Below are 12,653 nucleotides of genomic sequence, written 5' to 3'. Positions count from 1 at the left end.
TGATGGAATCCCTCCTCATTTTCTTGAAATATTTGTCCTGTGATAAATATAAGCATGTAGTGATAAATATAAGCATCTAACTCCCCTTCCAAGCTTTAAAATGTCAGATTAAAAAGTGAAGTTTATGTCTGGTTCTCTGTTCTTTGATTACAGTTTGGGGGATGAAGATGTGGAAAATATCTACTCCTTCAGTTTCCCCTTGTCCCAGCTCCCCTGATCTTCTCTGTTGCCAGAAGATATCGCAGTGGGCTAGCCAAAGGGAAGTGGATCTCTAGTAGAGATGTGTGGGCTCTGTGCAAGTAGTTAAGGGGAAATGAAAATATCTACTTTCTACTGGGCTTTTTCCAACCTGTACTGAAGACCATACACTGAAATGTGCAAGAGTTGGTAGTGATATTTCATCTGTCTTATATGTCTTTGATGTATATTAGGTTTTATGCCCTCTGCACTAAGTTTACAACAATATACTTCTGCTTGTTGAGAAATTTTGTGTCGGATGAAGTAGGCTTGTGCATATTTTGTATTGATTTAAATCAGTACAGTGTATATTAATTTAAATCTCATCAATAGGAAAGACTCATTTAAATCTCTTTAATAACTAAGATATTTCCTAAACACAATTATGTACTGATAGGTTCTATAATAATTAATACTGTTTTACAATTAAACACATGCCTTTATAGCAGGGTGGATTTGATCTAAATAATGTTTTAAATCACGATTTAAATCACTACTCAGAAAAACTCAATTTAATCATGTGACTTCCCTCCCCCCCAAAAAAAATGCACTCTTCCTTGCTATATTTTACACAACTCAGAGTTACCAAAGACTCATTCTTGCTGGTATAATCTTAATATTTACAACCAGATGAAAGTTTCATTTTTAGAATAACAACTTTTCAGATTAGTTTTAATCTTCACTTCTTCTGCAGATCTGTTCCACTCTCAACAATCTATTCATTGAATTTTTTGAAAATTAGCACTTAAGAGGTAAGGGGTTGATTCTGTGTACATAGATTTGCAAAGGAACAATGGGACTGTGATCTCTGCAGACACAAATACACAGTTTTGAGAACTGTAAAACCAAGCATCTGTGATAATATCTTCTAGATAGAAAAATTGCCCAATAATCTTAAAGAAACCTCTGGAAGAGCATGACATTGTGAATGGATTAATGGAATTCTTTTACCAAAAAATTTAAACATTGCATGAATATACAGCCTCATGCTACATAATTAAAAACTAATCCTTATTTCATGATGAATAACCTTTGGACTATAATGTATCTTAAATAGAAAACTATCTTTAGATAGATTTTTCTTCAAAAAGCATTTTATTAAAAAAATCCGATTTAAATAAAAAAATTCGATTTAATTTTAAAAATCCGTGTTTTTTGTTTTGTTTTTTAAAAAATCATTGTTTTTTATCCACCCTGCTTTATAGTATGTAGGGTAAATCAAAACACTTGCTTATGTAGATCACATGCCTTTTGCTCTCCCATCTATTTAGAGACATGATGAAGAAGGTATTTGTGATTTTTGTATACCAAGGTGGGCATGGCCCTCCAGAACTACATAGAGAACTGCAGTGCAAGTGAAAATCAAGGATGCTAGTTACTAAGCTATTCCATATTTTTCATTGAGATGGTAAGTAGGGTTGTGAACCAAATTCTGTGTGCCAATAGGACTTTGGAGTTGTATTTTGCTACTGAGGGTATTTTAAAATGCTGTTTAGAGAGGCTGTCCGCGGTTGGTTTTTTGGGTTTTTTTTTTAAAAAAAAGAAAATCCCACTGGGGTACAACTAAAAAAGCCTTTGGATGCTGGTTTGTATGTTTGTTCTGTTCCTTTACTTTGTCTAGTACAGTTATAAATATTCATAACTTTAGGATTGACTGGCTTGAGTAGTTAGAAGGCATGAAATAGTAATGTGCAATAAACCATGTATGCTCAGTACGTAATTCTGGTGAGATATAGGATGATATCATCAGGTCCAGAAACTGATTCTTAATGTTTGTGGTGATTGCTAGTCCCTGGCCCACAAGTTATGGCTTGGCTAGGCTTCTAAAATGTATGGTTGCCACCGGCCTCTGCTTTGTGGGTAGTTCCTGTCCCTTGTGTTGGGCTTTTGTAGCAACTCCTTGCTGCTGCCTCAAGTAAAACCAAGGAACAGCTGATCTTTGTGTAAGCAGCTAAGTAAATTCTTTGTATGTTTACTCAGAAGTAAATCTTCCTGTGTTTAGTGAGATATCCTTACTTGTGCATATGATTGCAAACATCATCCTTTTGCAGAATGTTAACATTCAGGAAGTAACAGGTAGGCAAGCTATTTTTTTCTGTTTGCCAACTATCTGGTACTTAAGGCAAAAGAAACCTTGTCCAATCCTAAGGAGCATTAGGAACAGCAGCTCATCTTGTTCGTTTCTAAAATGCCCATTCTTCAATGTATATAAATTCACAAGTGCCCTGACAAAACTGTCCAAGGGAATGATGGCAAAGTGCTGACATTGGAATTAGGTCAAGTAACGTTGATGTGGTTTCGTTCAGAAAAAAAGCGAGCACAGTTTTGTCTGATCTTTTGTCTGATTCTCCTTTCAGCTTATTTTTCACAGAGTACATTGCCTTCTGCAGCCAGATCCTTAACAGAAAAGGGTATAACACCTTTGGCATAGTATATACACTTGAATTGAGTAGATCAAACGTTTACATTTCTGAAGTTTGTACAGCAAGCCCTAGTCTTCTATTTTGAGTTCAGACAAATGTGAATTAAAATGTTAGGCAGTGTTCAGAGTATCCAGTGATTCTCACAATACCTAGCTGTCACTTTCTTGGGTCACTTTCTTTCTCTTTGAACCTTCCATCTCTCTCTTTCTTTTTTTAGAGCTACTAGAAGAGTGTTTGGATTTTCTTTCCAGTGGCTGTACTCTTTTCCCAGATTGGGGAGGGCGGGAATAAAAAAAATGCTTTTTAAACATCTGTTACTGTTCTGCATGAATGTATACACTGCTATCCTGTTTTCACTCTGGAATAAAACTCAGAGTGATCTCCTAGATCTCCCTAATATGCTTTCAGGCATCATGATGTAATTCAGCAGCATTAATACACGCTGTTAAACAATTTACAAATTTTATGGATTGTAAGGCGTAGGCAGGCACTTGCCATTTAAAAAAAAGTCTTTACTGAAATATTAAGCACTTTATGAAATAAATATTACTTTGAATGTACAAACTGATGAACTTAGTCTCTGGCATTTTCAGTTTGTAACTTCATGGTGTGAGCTTGGCTACAGTCAGTCCTAAATCTAAATTCCTTAAGGTGCAATCCTATGCATATTTAGAGAGAGAAAAAGACCTACAACTCTCAGCACGACCACCACCACCACCCACCCATCAGCATGGGTCGTGCTGGGAACTGTAGGAATATTTTCTGTTTAAACATGCTTAGGATTGTGCCATTGGACTGATGTGGGTTTTCTCGTCAGATGAATTTTTAAAAAGAAATGGAGTCTCTCCTACAACATAATTGATTGAGATTACCCCTTACACCAGCGGTCCCCAACCTTTTTGGCTCCAGGGACCGGTTTCGTGGAAGACAATTTTTCCATGGACCGGGGGGGGGGGTTTGAGATGGTTTTGAGAAGCCCCCCCTCCACCACCGCCCCCCCACTCCAGCGTCCTGGCTTCGCTTCGGCTGGGCAGGCGAGATGGCGCTCCACGCCCAGGTACACTGGGGTGGGCATGTGAAAGCAGCTCACCTGCGCGGCCCAGTACCGGTCTGCGGCGGACAAGTACTGGTCTGCGGCCCGGGGGGTTGGGGACCCCTGCCTTTCACCACCTAGGACCAAAGGAAGAATCTGATATATGCAGGCTTTCTATGTGCTGTAACATTTCTGAGGAAGGGACACCTGTGAAAGAAGAAGGAAAAAAGCCCCCAGAGATTCAGCACATTGGCACATTCTGTCAGTCAGCTCAACATGTGTGAGAATACAGCTCCCACAGATGTTCACATTCCATTGGCTGGAAGAGAGATGTTGGGTCTCTGCTTGCTTATTCAATTCCATCAGCAAAAATTGGATGGAAGATACACGCAGTTGCTAAGGGAGACCACAAGGTCTTCCGGTCTCCTCTCAAAGGAGCTTGTATCTCCCTTAGCAACTCCCTGTACCTTTTGAGAAGCATGGATATAAATGTTGGCCTGCTAGCTTCACATCCCCGTGATTGCATATTTGATGGTTGCTTCCTGAAGCAGGTGCTTTAGCAAAATGGGCTGGAGTCTAGGAAGTCCTTCCCCCCCCTCCCCATTCTGACAAACATAACATCCTGCTTCATAGTGTGGGCCAGCAGGGGACTATAACGCAAGCATTGTACTTGTGAACTGTGTGGATCGGATGTGCTGAAACATCAAGTTTCATTTTTTTAAAAACAAAGCTTGCATGAATGTGCCTTGAACAGGCTTGAAGTTGCATTTTGTTCTAATGAGGGTAATGATGTTTCGGCAATATTCAGCCTTAAAAGTCACAGACAATGTGCCCAGATGTCTAAGAAGAGAGGAGAAAAGGGCCGTCGATTTTAGGACTCTCTGTGCAGCCCCTTCCTGTTAGATTCCCAGGAAGCAGAGTTTAGCTTCCTTTCTTTGGCATAATCGAGATGACCGAGCCGCTGTAGGGCTCTATCCCCATGCTGGCTGGGGATTATAAAAATTGTAATCCAACACAGCAGGGGAGAGCCTTAACAGTGATTGCTGCTGTGGGAAGATCAAGGCCTTTTCTCTCTTCTATCAACACTTTTCCTCACCAACTACAACTCCCCAACCATGAGGCAAGCAGGCAGAAGAGGCTTCCCTTCCACACCTCATGCAACAAAAGGCAGTTAAGGTCTGTGGTCACTGCAGTTGGATTCGGCAGATAGCGTGAGGTGAATCAGGTGTTCCTTAGTTGATCTGTGGTGTCAAGTGATGACTTGCATGTGTGAATGAGCTGTTATGGGTCAAACACAAGGGATAGAATTTTCATGTCAATTGTCATCACCTCAGACACAGTGCTTTACAGGGGGGTTGGTTCTAATGTTCAGCTGTGAATCAAATGATGTGAATTTGAGTCAAAAAGCAGTAGGTCCCTTAAATACAAAATCAATACATCTAGATGTTTAGATGCATGACTGATTGAACTTTTCCCTGTCGCAAGAGCAAACACAATGGATATTTTAGTGAAAGGTGCAACTGAGGAGATTTGGGGGGGTGCTATGGGATGTTTGCTATTGGAATAGCATGTAGCTAAACTAAATGTTTGGTATGTGGTTAGAAAAATAAATCTGAAACGTATCGCATATGTAGGCTTACTATAAAGTAATTCACTTCCTTTCAAAGCAAGTCATAGCTCATTCCACTTCTGTAATGCACCACTTGGGATGTGTTACTAATTCTAAAAATATGTCAGTTCCTCAGTTTCCCACCATCTGCTGTAAACGTGGCTCCTCCCTCTTTTTTTGGCTGTGTGTATGTGTGTGTTTTCCTCGGAGGAATGTTGAAACAAGGGAGCAAATAAACATAGTAATTAAAGTTGCTGTGGTCAGAGCTTTGTTGTATTTCAAAGTATAAAGGAAAATGACTTAAATCTTGCCTGGTAAACTCGGGAAGCATACAATATTACGTGGGCTGTTCTCAGCTCTTGTTTGGTGCTTTCCCTTGCAGTCCAAACTCTGGCACTTTTCTTCCTATCGTGCTTAACTGAATGCTGAACTATCCCAAGTTTCCTCTGTATATCCCATATTTTCTTTGGGGGTGGGGTGGGGGTGGACAGTAGGTTCCTTTGCTCACATGTCATGTTGCATGACCAAACAGATTAATTGTGCTTTACCTGTACACCAGATATTAGGATAGTAACTACTTGGTAGGCTAGGTATATGGGCACAATTCAGCAGGATTAGTCATGTGCAGAAGGGCGCTCTTTATAAAAAATATAATCTATGAGAAGCATGTAAATAATAATTCATTTACTTGTGAGTCAGTTTGATAGATTGCACTGACAACATCTTTTTAAACATATTTGGCCCTTGCTATTTTCTTGTCTACTGGTATATATGAGAGAGCTTCAGCTATTGGGTGGTATAAAAATGTAATAAATAAATAAAATATACGTCACTGTTCACAGTGCAGCAGCAGGAGCAAGGCCGGTAATAGAAATGCTTTGCATTGACTCTACAACTTGGGTCCAGAGACAAGAGTATATGGTGAGGTTTAACAGCTTTTCTTAACCTTTGCCACTATTTAAAATGCTAGATGTTGGTCCTCTGCCAATCCATGTGCACCATTTCATAAAGCTTGCCAATTAGCTCTAATGTTGTCATGCCTTCAGAGACTACCTGGAATTGATGGGTATTTTTAAGAAAAATGCTTTGAGTGGAAACGATTAGTAGTTCTGCTTTGTTCTTCAAAGCCATGGTTGCTATATTCCTGGCTCTTGGCAGGCTCTGTGTGCAAGTACTTCGTGTTCTGCAGGACCTCTGCCAGATTTAGTGTATTGCATGTACTGAAAGCATCCAAACCAGATTTTGTTCAGTTTTATATTCTGCATCCAGTTTTCATTTCTCAAGGGCTTTTTTTTTTTTTTTTGCTTTCTATGAGGAATTTTAGGATGGATTGGTCACTACTGGTGCACATCTTATAGACAGGCTAATAAAAAGAATATGGTTAGACCAGGCTGCTTATTTTATGTAAATCATAATTAAGAGTTTTTGTTTGAACTTTTCAGGTTTATTTTTTATCTATAAGCATTTTGTGGTAAAAAATATTTACTTCAAACCAGAGAGCAGAAGGGAAGCACACTCTGACCTCTTTTAACAGTCAGGTGAACAAGGGCCATTGGGAGATTTACACATACACACATGCACCCTCCCCCAGGAAAAACATCATAGCAGGAGGGGAAACCAGCTGGCCCCATCCCTTGGCCAGAGAAGGAGCAAGTGTAGAGAGCTTGATCTCACCACCCACTGGCTCCAGTTGTCAGTTGCCCTAAGGCTGCAGAACCCAATGGCCGGGTTCCATTGCTGGGTTGTGTGTGCTTGTGTGTGTGGGGGAGGCATTTGTATTATCTGCTGCTTGTAAACCTCTTTGAGATTATTTGAATCTTCAAAATAAATAAATAACTACTGCCTTTCAATCATGTTCCCAGAATGGTTTATAAAAAGAATTGTGTGGGGTGGAACAGCCTTTTCATGAAACTGTTGGCTAGCCTGTGACTTTTTTCCTGTTTGCCTATTTCAGGTAAACTTTATCGAGAATAAAGCCACCCCTTTTCTTTCCAAAGGCTCAAAAAGTATTCCTAGACAGTATGGGAGCATAAGATTATATTATTATTGTTATTGTTGTTATCTATTTATTATTAGTATCATCCATGAGAGTATGTTGTTGTTGTTACCAAGATCAGACAAGATAGATAAAATAAATGCAGTTGGAACCACTGAGGGATTTTGAACTGCTGAGAGATTTTATTATATTTAGCAGTATATAAGTGTCACAAAGCGATAGATAATGTTAAGTTGGTCAGCAGGAATTACCTCAAGGAAAATGGTGTCTGATCTGTAACAGAACTACATTGTTAAGGTGTCAAAAGTATGGGCGAGACTTGATCTGGGTGAGAATGTACCCAGTCAGTACTCATTTGACAAGGTTCCTTACATGGTATGAAAGCCAACATCTTTTGTAAATCAGCAACTAAAAGCACGTAGTAGATAAAAACAAACTCTGCTCTAATAATGGAGAAAGAAGAGCAGGAGGCCCAGAGAACCTGCATGGAGACCTAGTTTATTATAACTTGAGATTGTAGACCACATTTTCTGCATGCAGAAAGTCGCAGGTTCGGCCTAGAGATTTCTAGGATCTTGGGTAACAGGAAAGATCCTGGTCTGAAATCCTTGAGAGTTATTGCTAGAATAATCAGTAAGGCATATCTACAGAGTGCCCCAAAAGTAAGTATACAGTACCTCCCATCAACATTCTAAACAACTATATACCTACTTTTGGGCCACCTGGTATGTATTCAAAAGGAAGAGAAACAGTAGAACGTTCCACTTCCCCCTTAACAGCTAAATCCATAGAGGCCACACGAGGTGCAAGATTTAAGCCCCAGGTGGCTGCAAATATATGGAAATGAAGTAGTATCTAAAACTTATGACGTGCTTCTCCAAAGACCTTATGGTGGGACCTAATATAGTCGATATGTATTTGAATAGAACTTCAGAACAGGGAGGGTCAGATGACCTCCCCATGTGTGAGGGGTGCCGTGAGGCTGCAAGGGCTAGTCCTATTGCTGACACGGTCATGCGCCCCGCTGTTGGAAAGGAGCTGTATGTACATCTTCCTCCACATGAAGGGGATCTTGATTAGGCCAGTGTCCCCCCTTCCACGGAGGAACATTACACTACACACATGCGTCAGTATGGCCATAGACTTTTCACGTCAGCCGAACACAGGTGGTCAGACATGACTATGCATGTCAGCAGTGTGTGTGTGTGTGTGTGTGTGTGTGTGTAGAGGGCTAGCTTGCTATTAGCCTGGTGAAAGAGAGAAACCCTTTGAAATGGGGAAGAGAGGAGACTGCCTCTCATTGTGCCACCTGCTTAGGAACCTGCTGGGACCCACTTATTAGTTAAGATATTAGATGGCTCTCTGAAGTGAAACACTAATATTGGAAGATCATAAAATGAAAATGTATCCATATTACAGAAGAGGAAATGGTAGACAGTTTTCCTGAAGATCACTCTGTACACCAAAATTAATAGCCAATAACACAGCAAAACTAAACAAATGCTTCTCTACACTACTTTAAGTTTCAGATGGTTGGCTGGGTACATATGAACTGAGATCATGACAAATATACACAGTCTAGATATTGATTCTGCCTTGGAGATGAGTTGGTATTAGGCATATGAACTCTCAAGCTGTTTGGAAGTACTATTGATGTCAATATGCATGAAAGTAGAAAGTTGTTCAGAGTCAAACACCATCATTTAATTTCAGAAGGAGAAACGTTTTTCAAAAATGAGAAGGATACAAAAAGCAAGCTTAGAAATATATTGGATGAAAATAGGTTTGGAAAGCAACCGTAATAAAAAAAATATTCTTAATTGGTGTTATACATGTTCATAATACAGCTGATGTGGCTATAAAGACCTGAGTTAAGGTCATAACAGGCCAGTGTGGTGTAGTGGCTAAAGTGTTGGACTGGGAGCTGGGAGATCCAGGTTCTAGTCCCCACTCAGCTATGGAAACCCACTGGGTGACTTTGGGCCAGTTACAGACTCTCAGCTCAACCTACCTCACAGGTTGTTGTGAGGATAAAATAGAGAAGAGGAGTCGGGGGGGGGTCTACACTACTGCTTTTAAAGTGCTTTAAAGCACTTTGAAAACGTTTTGAAAACTGTATATGCAGTGTGTCCTGGGCCCAAACAGTTGTCAAAACTTTTATAAAGCGCTTTAAAGCACTTTTAAGCAGTAGTGTAGATCCCCCTGAGGATTATGTATGCCGCCTTGGGTTCCTTGGAGGAAAAAAGGTGGGATATAAATGTAATGAATAAATAAATAATAAAAGGCAAAATGTCTTCCTTGAAATAGTGGAAAGTTTTTTTTCCAAATGAAGAAAATAATATTTATACTGGCAAGCCAAATGTTAAGCCAAGAAAGATTTGAGGACAAAACTGCTAAAGATGAAACAAGTAAGTAATGCACATTGCTCCCCGTACATCAGAAGCAGGAATCCAGCCAAGCAGGCAGGAAAAATGCTAGTTTGCAAGGGGTGCGGGGAAGAATATTGACGAATGACTGGAAAATAGATCTGTATTGTTTAACTCAGGTGTGGGCGGACTTCAGACTTACGCGATTTACTTTGTGTTTCACTCGAACTCCACAATCCACCTTCCTTAGTCAGTCACCAAATAGTTCTGAAGGTGGGGTAAAGTGACAAAGCTCGTCACAAAATTAACTCCTGTACACCCTTATGAGCAACTGGGGTGACCTGCCTATCCAAGAACAACTCCATATCTGAGTTATTTCAGAATAGCATGTCTTCATGCTTTGGAAAGATGCTCAGAAATTCTGACGAAGTTACTTAGGTTTATCAAAGTTCAGAGCCAAGGCAGCTGTCATGATCACCTTATCAAAATGAATTGCTGCCATCCCAAGATCAACTATCTTAACAGGTATAACTTTCCCACATTTTCTATGGAGGGGAAAATGCTTTTCCACTAGCAACTATTTCCAGTGTGAGTCAGTAAAATAGTAAAATAGTGGTTGATCCTTCCAACACAGAAACACACAATGGGCACATTCAGATGACATGAGGTGTGTGTGTAATGGAGAACAACAGGCTGCCCCCCCCCATGACCACGCAGCCACTCCATGCAGTGTGCTTTCCCTACCCTCTTGAAGGCATGCCCCCTCCAGAGTAATCCTATTCCACCCTGGCAGAGGAGGGAACCAGGCAGCCGCATCATGTGCTGCTGGGTAGATCTCAGTCATAGAGAATAGAGATCTGCCAAGTGAAACACGGTGGTGATGGCATTTTCAGCTGCTCTAGGCATCCATCTCCATGGTAGGTCCCCATTACCCTCGCATACTCCCCACACAACATGGTAAGCCACCATGGTGCCCTTTACCCCTACTGCAGAGCCTGGGTTATGAGGGTATTTATTTTATTTATTTATTTTATTTATTACACTTATATACCGCTCCCATAGCCAGGGCTCTCTGGGTGGTTTACAGAAATTCTAAAATTGAGGTAAAAACAAGTATACAAAATTTAAAACTCTAAAACACAGAACATACACACATAAAGCATTAAAAACCGATTAAAAACTAAACATGTGGGTAATTAGGATGTGCCGCCATATGCCTGGGCAAAGAGGAAAGTCTTAACCTGGCGCTGGAAAGATAGCAGCATTGGTGCCAGGCGAGCCTCATGAGGGAGATCATTCCATAGTCTGGGGGCCACCACTGAAAAGGCCCTATCCCTCGTTGCCACACTCCGAGCCTCTCTCGGAATAGGCACCCGGAGGAGGACCTTAGATGTTGAACATAGTGACCGGGTATATTCACGTCGGGAGAGGCGTTCCGTCAAGTATTGTGGTCCCAAGCCGTGTAAGGCTTTATAGGTCAAAACCAGCACCTTGAATTGGGCTCGGAAACATACAGGCAGCCAGTGCAAGCGGACCAGAGCAGGTGTTATATGGTCAAACCTTCTGGTTCCCGAAATCAATCTGGCCGCTGCATTTTGCACGAGCTGCAGCTTCCGAACCATCTTCAAAGGCAGCCCTACGTAGAGCGCATTGCAGTAATCTAACTTGGAGGTTACCAGAGCATGGACAACTGAAGCCAGGTTATCCCTGTCTAGATAGGGGCGTAGCTGGGCCACCAACCGGAGTTTGTAATTAACCCCTCATGGGTGGCAAGAACGCCTCTCAAACAACACATTAACACCTTGTGAGTCACTCCCAGGACTTATCCACCATGGCTTAGTGTATCATGCAAACCCAATCACTGACTTGGTGCACAGATAACACTAATCCATGATTTATTTAACTTGCAGGTTGCTGAATTCTGGGTTGTTGTCATGTCGAATTCTGGGCTGCCTCATTAACAAACCATGTTAATCACAAGTAATCCAGAAAGATAACCCATGGTTTGTTTTGGGGTTGGGAATTCTGGGTTGTTTAAGCAATGGGTTGTTGTTACATGTAAGCCCAGAACTGGGGGTTGTTCATTGTTTGTTTCACCAGTCACTCTACAACCCAGTACTACAGCACTGCAAAGGCATGGAAGGAACGGGCAAAGGAGGGAGAAAACAAGTAACCTAGGAGTTGAGAAAACAATCCACCATTTGTTCAACCATCTGCTAGACAATCCTTAGATGAAATAAACCATAGGTTAGCTCTAACTCAGAGTTCATAACCCAACATCAAACCATGGGTTCCTTTCCTTGGTTGTTCATGGTCACAGTCCATAGTTAAACCATAGTGCAGGCATGATTCAACAACAACCTACAAGTTAATGTGAACCCATACTCAACGCATACTCTGCGTTGTCACAACATGAGAACCAGGCCAATGTGCAAACCAGGTCAATGGGAAAGCCCTCATTGGGGCTGTTTGCATGTAATGGCAGCAAATTATAGGTTAATAAATGTACAATTGGGTATTTATTTATTTATTACATTTCTATACCGCCCAATAGCCAAAGCTCTCTGGGCGGTTCGATGTGTGATGTGTATCATGCAAAACACATCATGGTATGATGTGTGCCACCACCATTTTGCATACCCAAACTCTGACCAGCCTTATTGGAGGTTTCTTCATGGCATCCGACCCAGACACTCTGAGTTAATCATTGGTTAAACAACCAATGGAGCAATCTCCAGTTGGGCTGATTGGAGGTTGATGAGCGTGCAGGAGGCAGTGCATTTGTTCCCTTGCTTGCTTCCCCACCAATTCATGGGTTAAACAATTGAATTGGCATTATGTGAAACCAGTTCACTGAGTGCAAACTGTACTTTGCTGCATCTAAACCAGCAAACTGTGGTTGTGCTTGCCCTATATATCCCTGTTGCAATGTACCTTGCTGTTGCAACCAACAATAAGACCATAGTTTGAAGGATCAAGAAATGCCTTG

The 12,653-nt window shown here is 41.1% G+C and overlaps 1 protein-coding gene across 2 annotated transcripts in view; it reads left to right on the top strand.

The window, feature by feature from the left end:
- PELI1 (pellino E3 ubiquitin protein ligase 1) overlaps positions 1-12,653 on the top strand; it is a 66,915-nt gene that overhangs the window by 2,424 nt on the left and 51,838 nt on the right. Inside the window, exon 1 of one of the 2 annotated variants that reach the window (XM_063115984.1) lies at positions 1,625-1,645. The exons of the other annotated variant lie outside the window; for it this stretch is intronic. The gene's annotated coding sequence lies outside the window, so the exon portion shown is untranslated. Of the gene's footprint in view, positions 1-1,624; positions 1,646-12,653 lie in introns of those variants that run through there. 2 annotated transcript variants of the gene reach the window in all.

Source organism: Elgaria multicarinata, chromosome 2 (assembly GCF_023053635.1).
Source record: "Elgaria multicarinata webbii isolate HBS135686 ecotype San Diego chromosome 2, rElgMul1.1.pri, whole genome shotgun sequence".
Taxonomy (NCBI): domain Eukaryota; kingdom Metazoa; phylum Chordata; class Lepidosauria; order Squamata; family Anguidae; genus Elgaria; species Elgaria multicarinata.
This window is presented reverse-complemented; position numbering and strand designations above follow the sequence as displayed.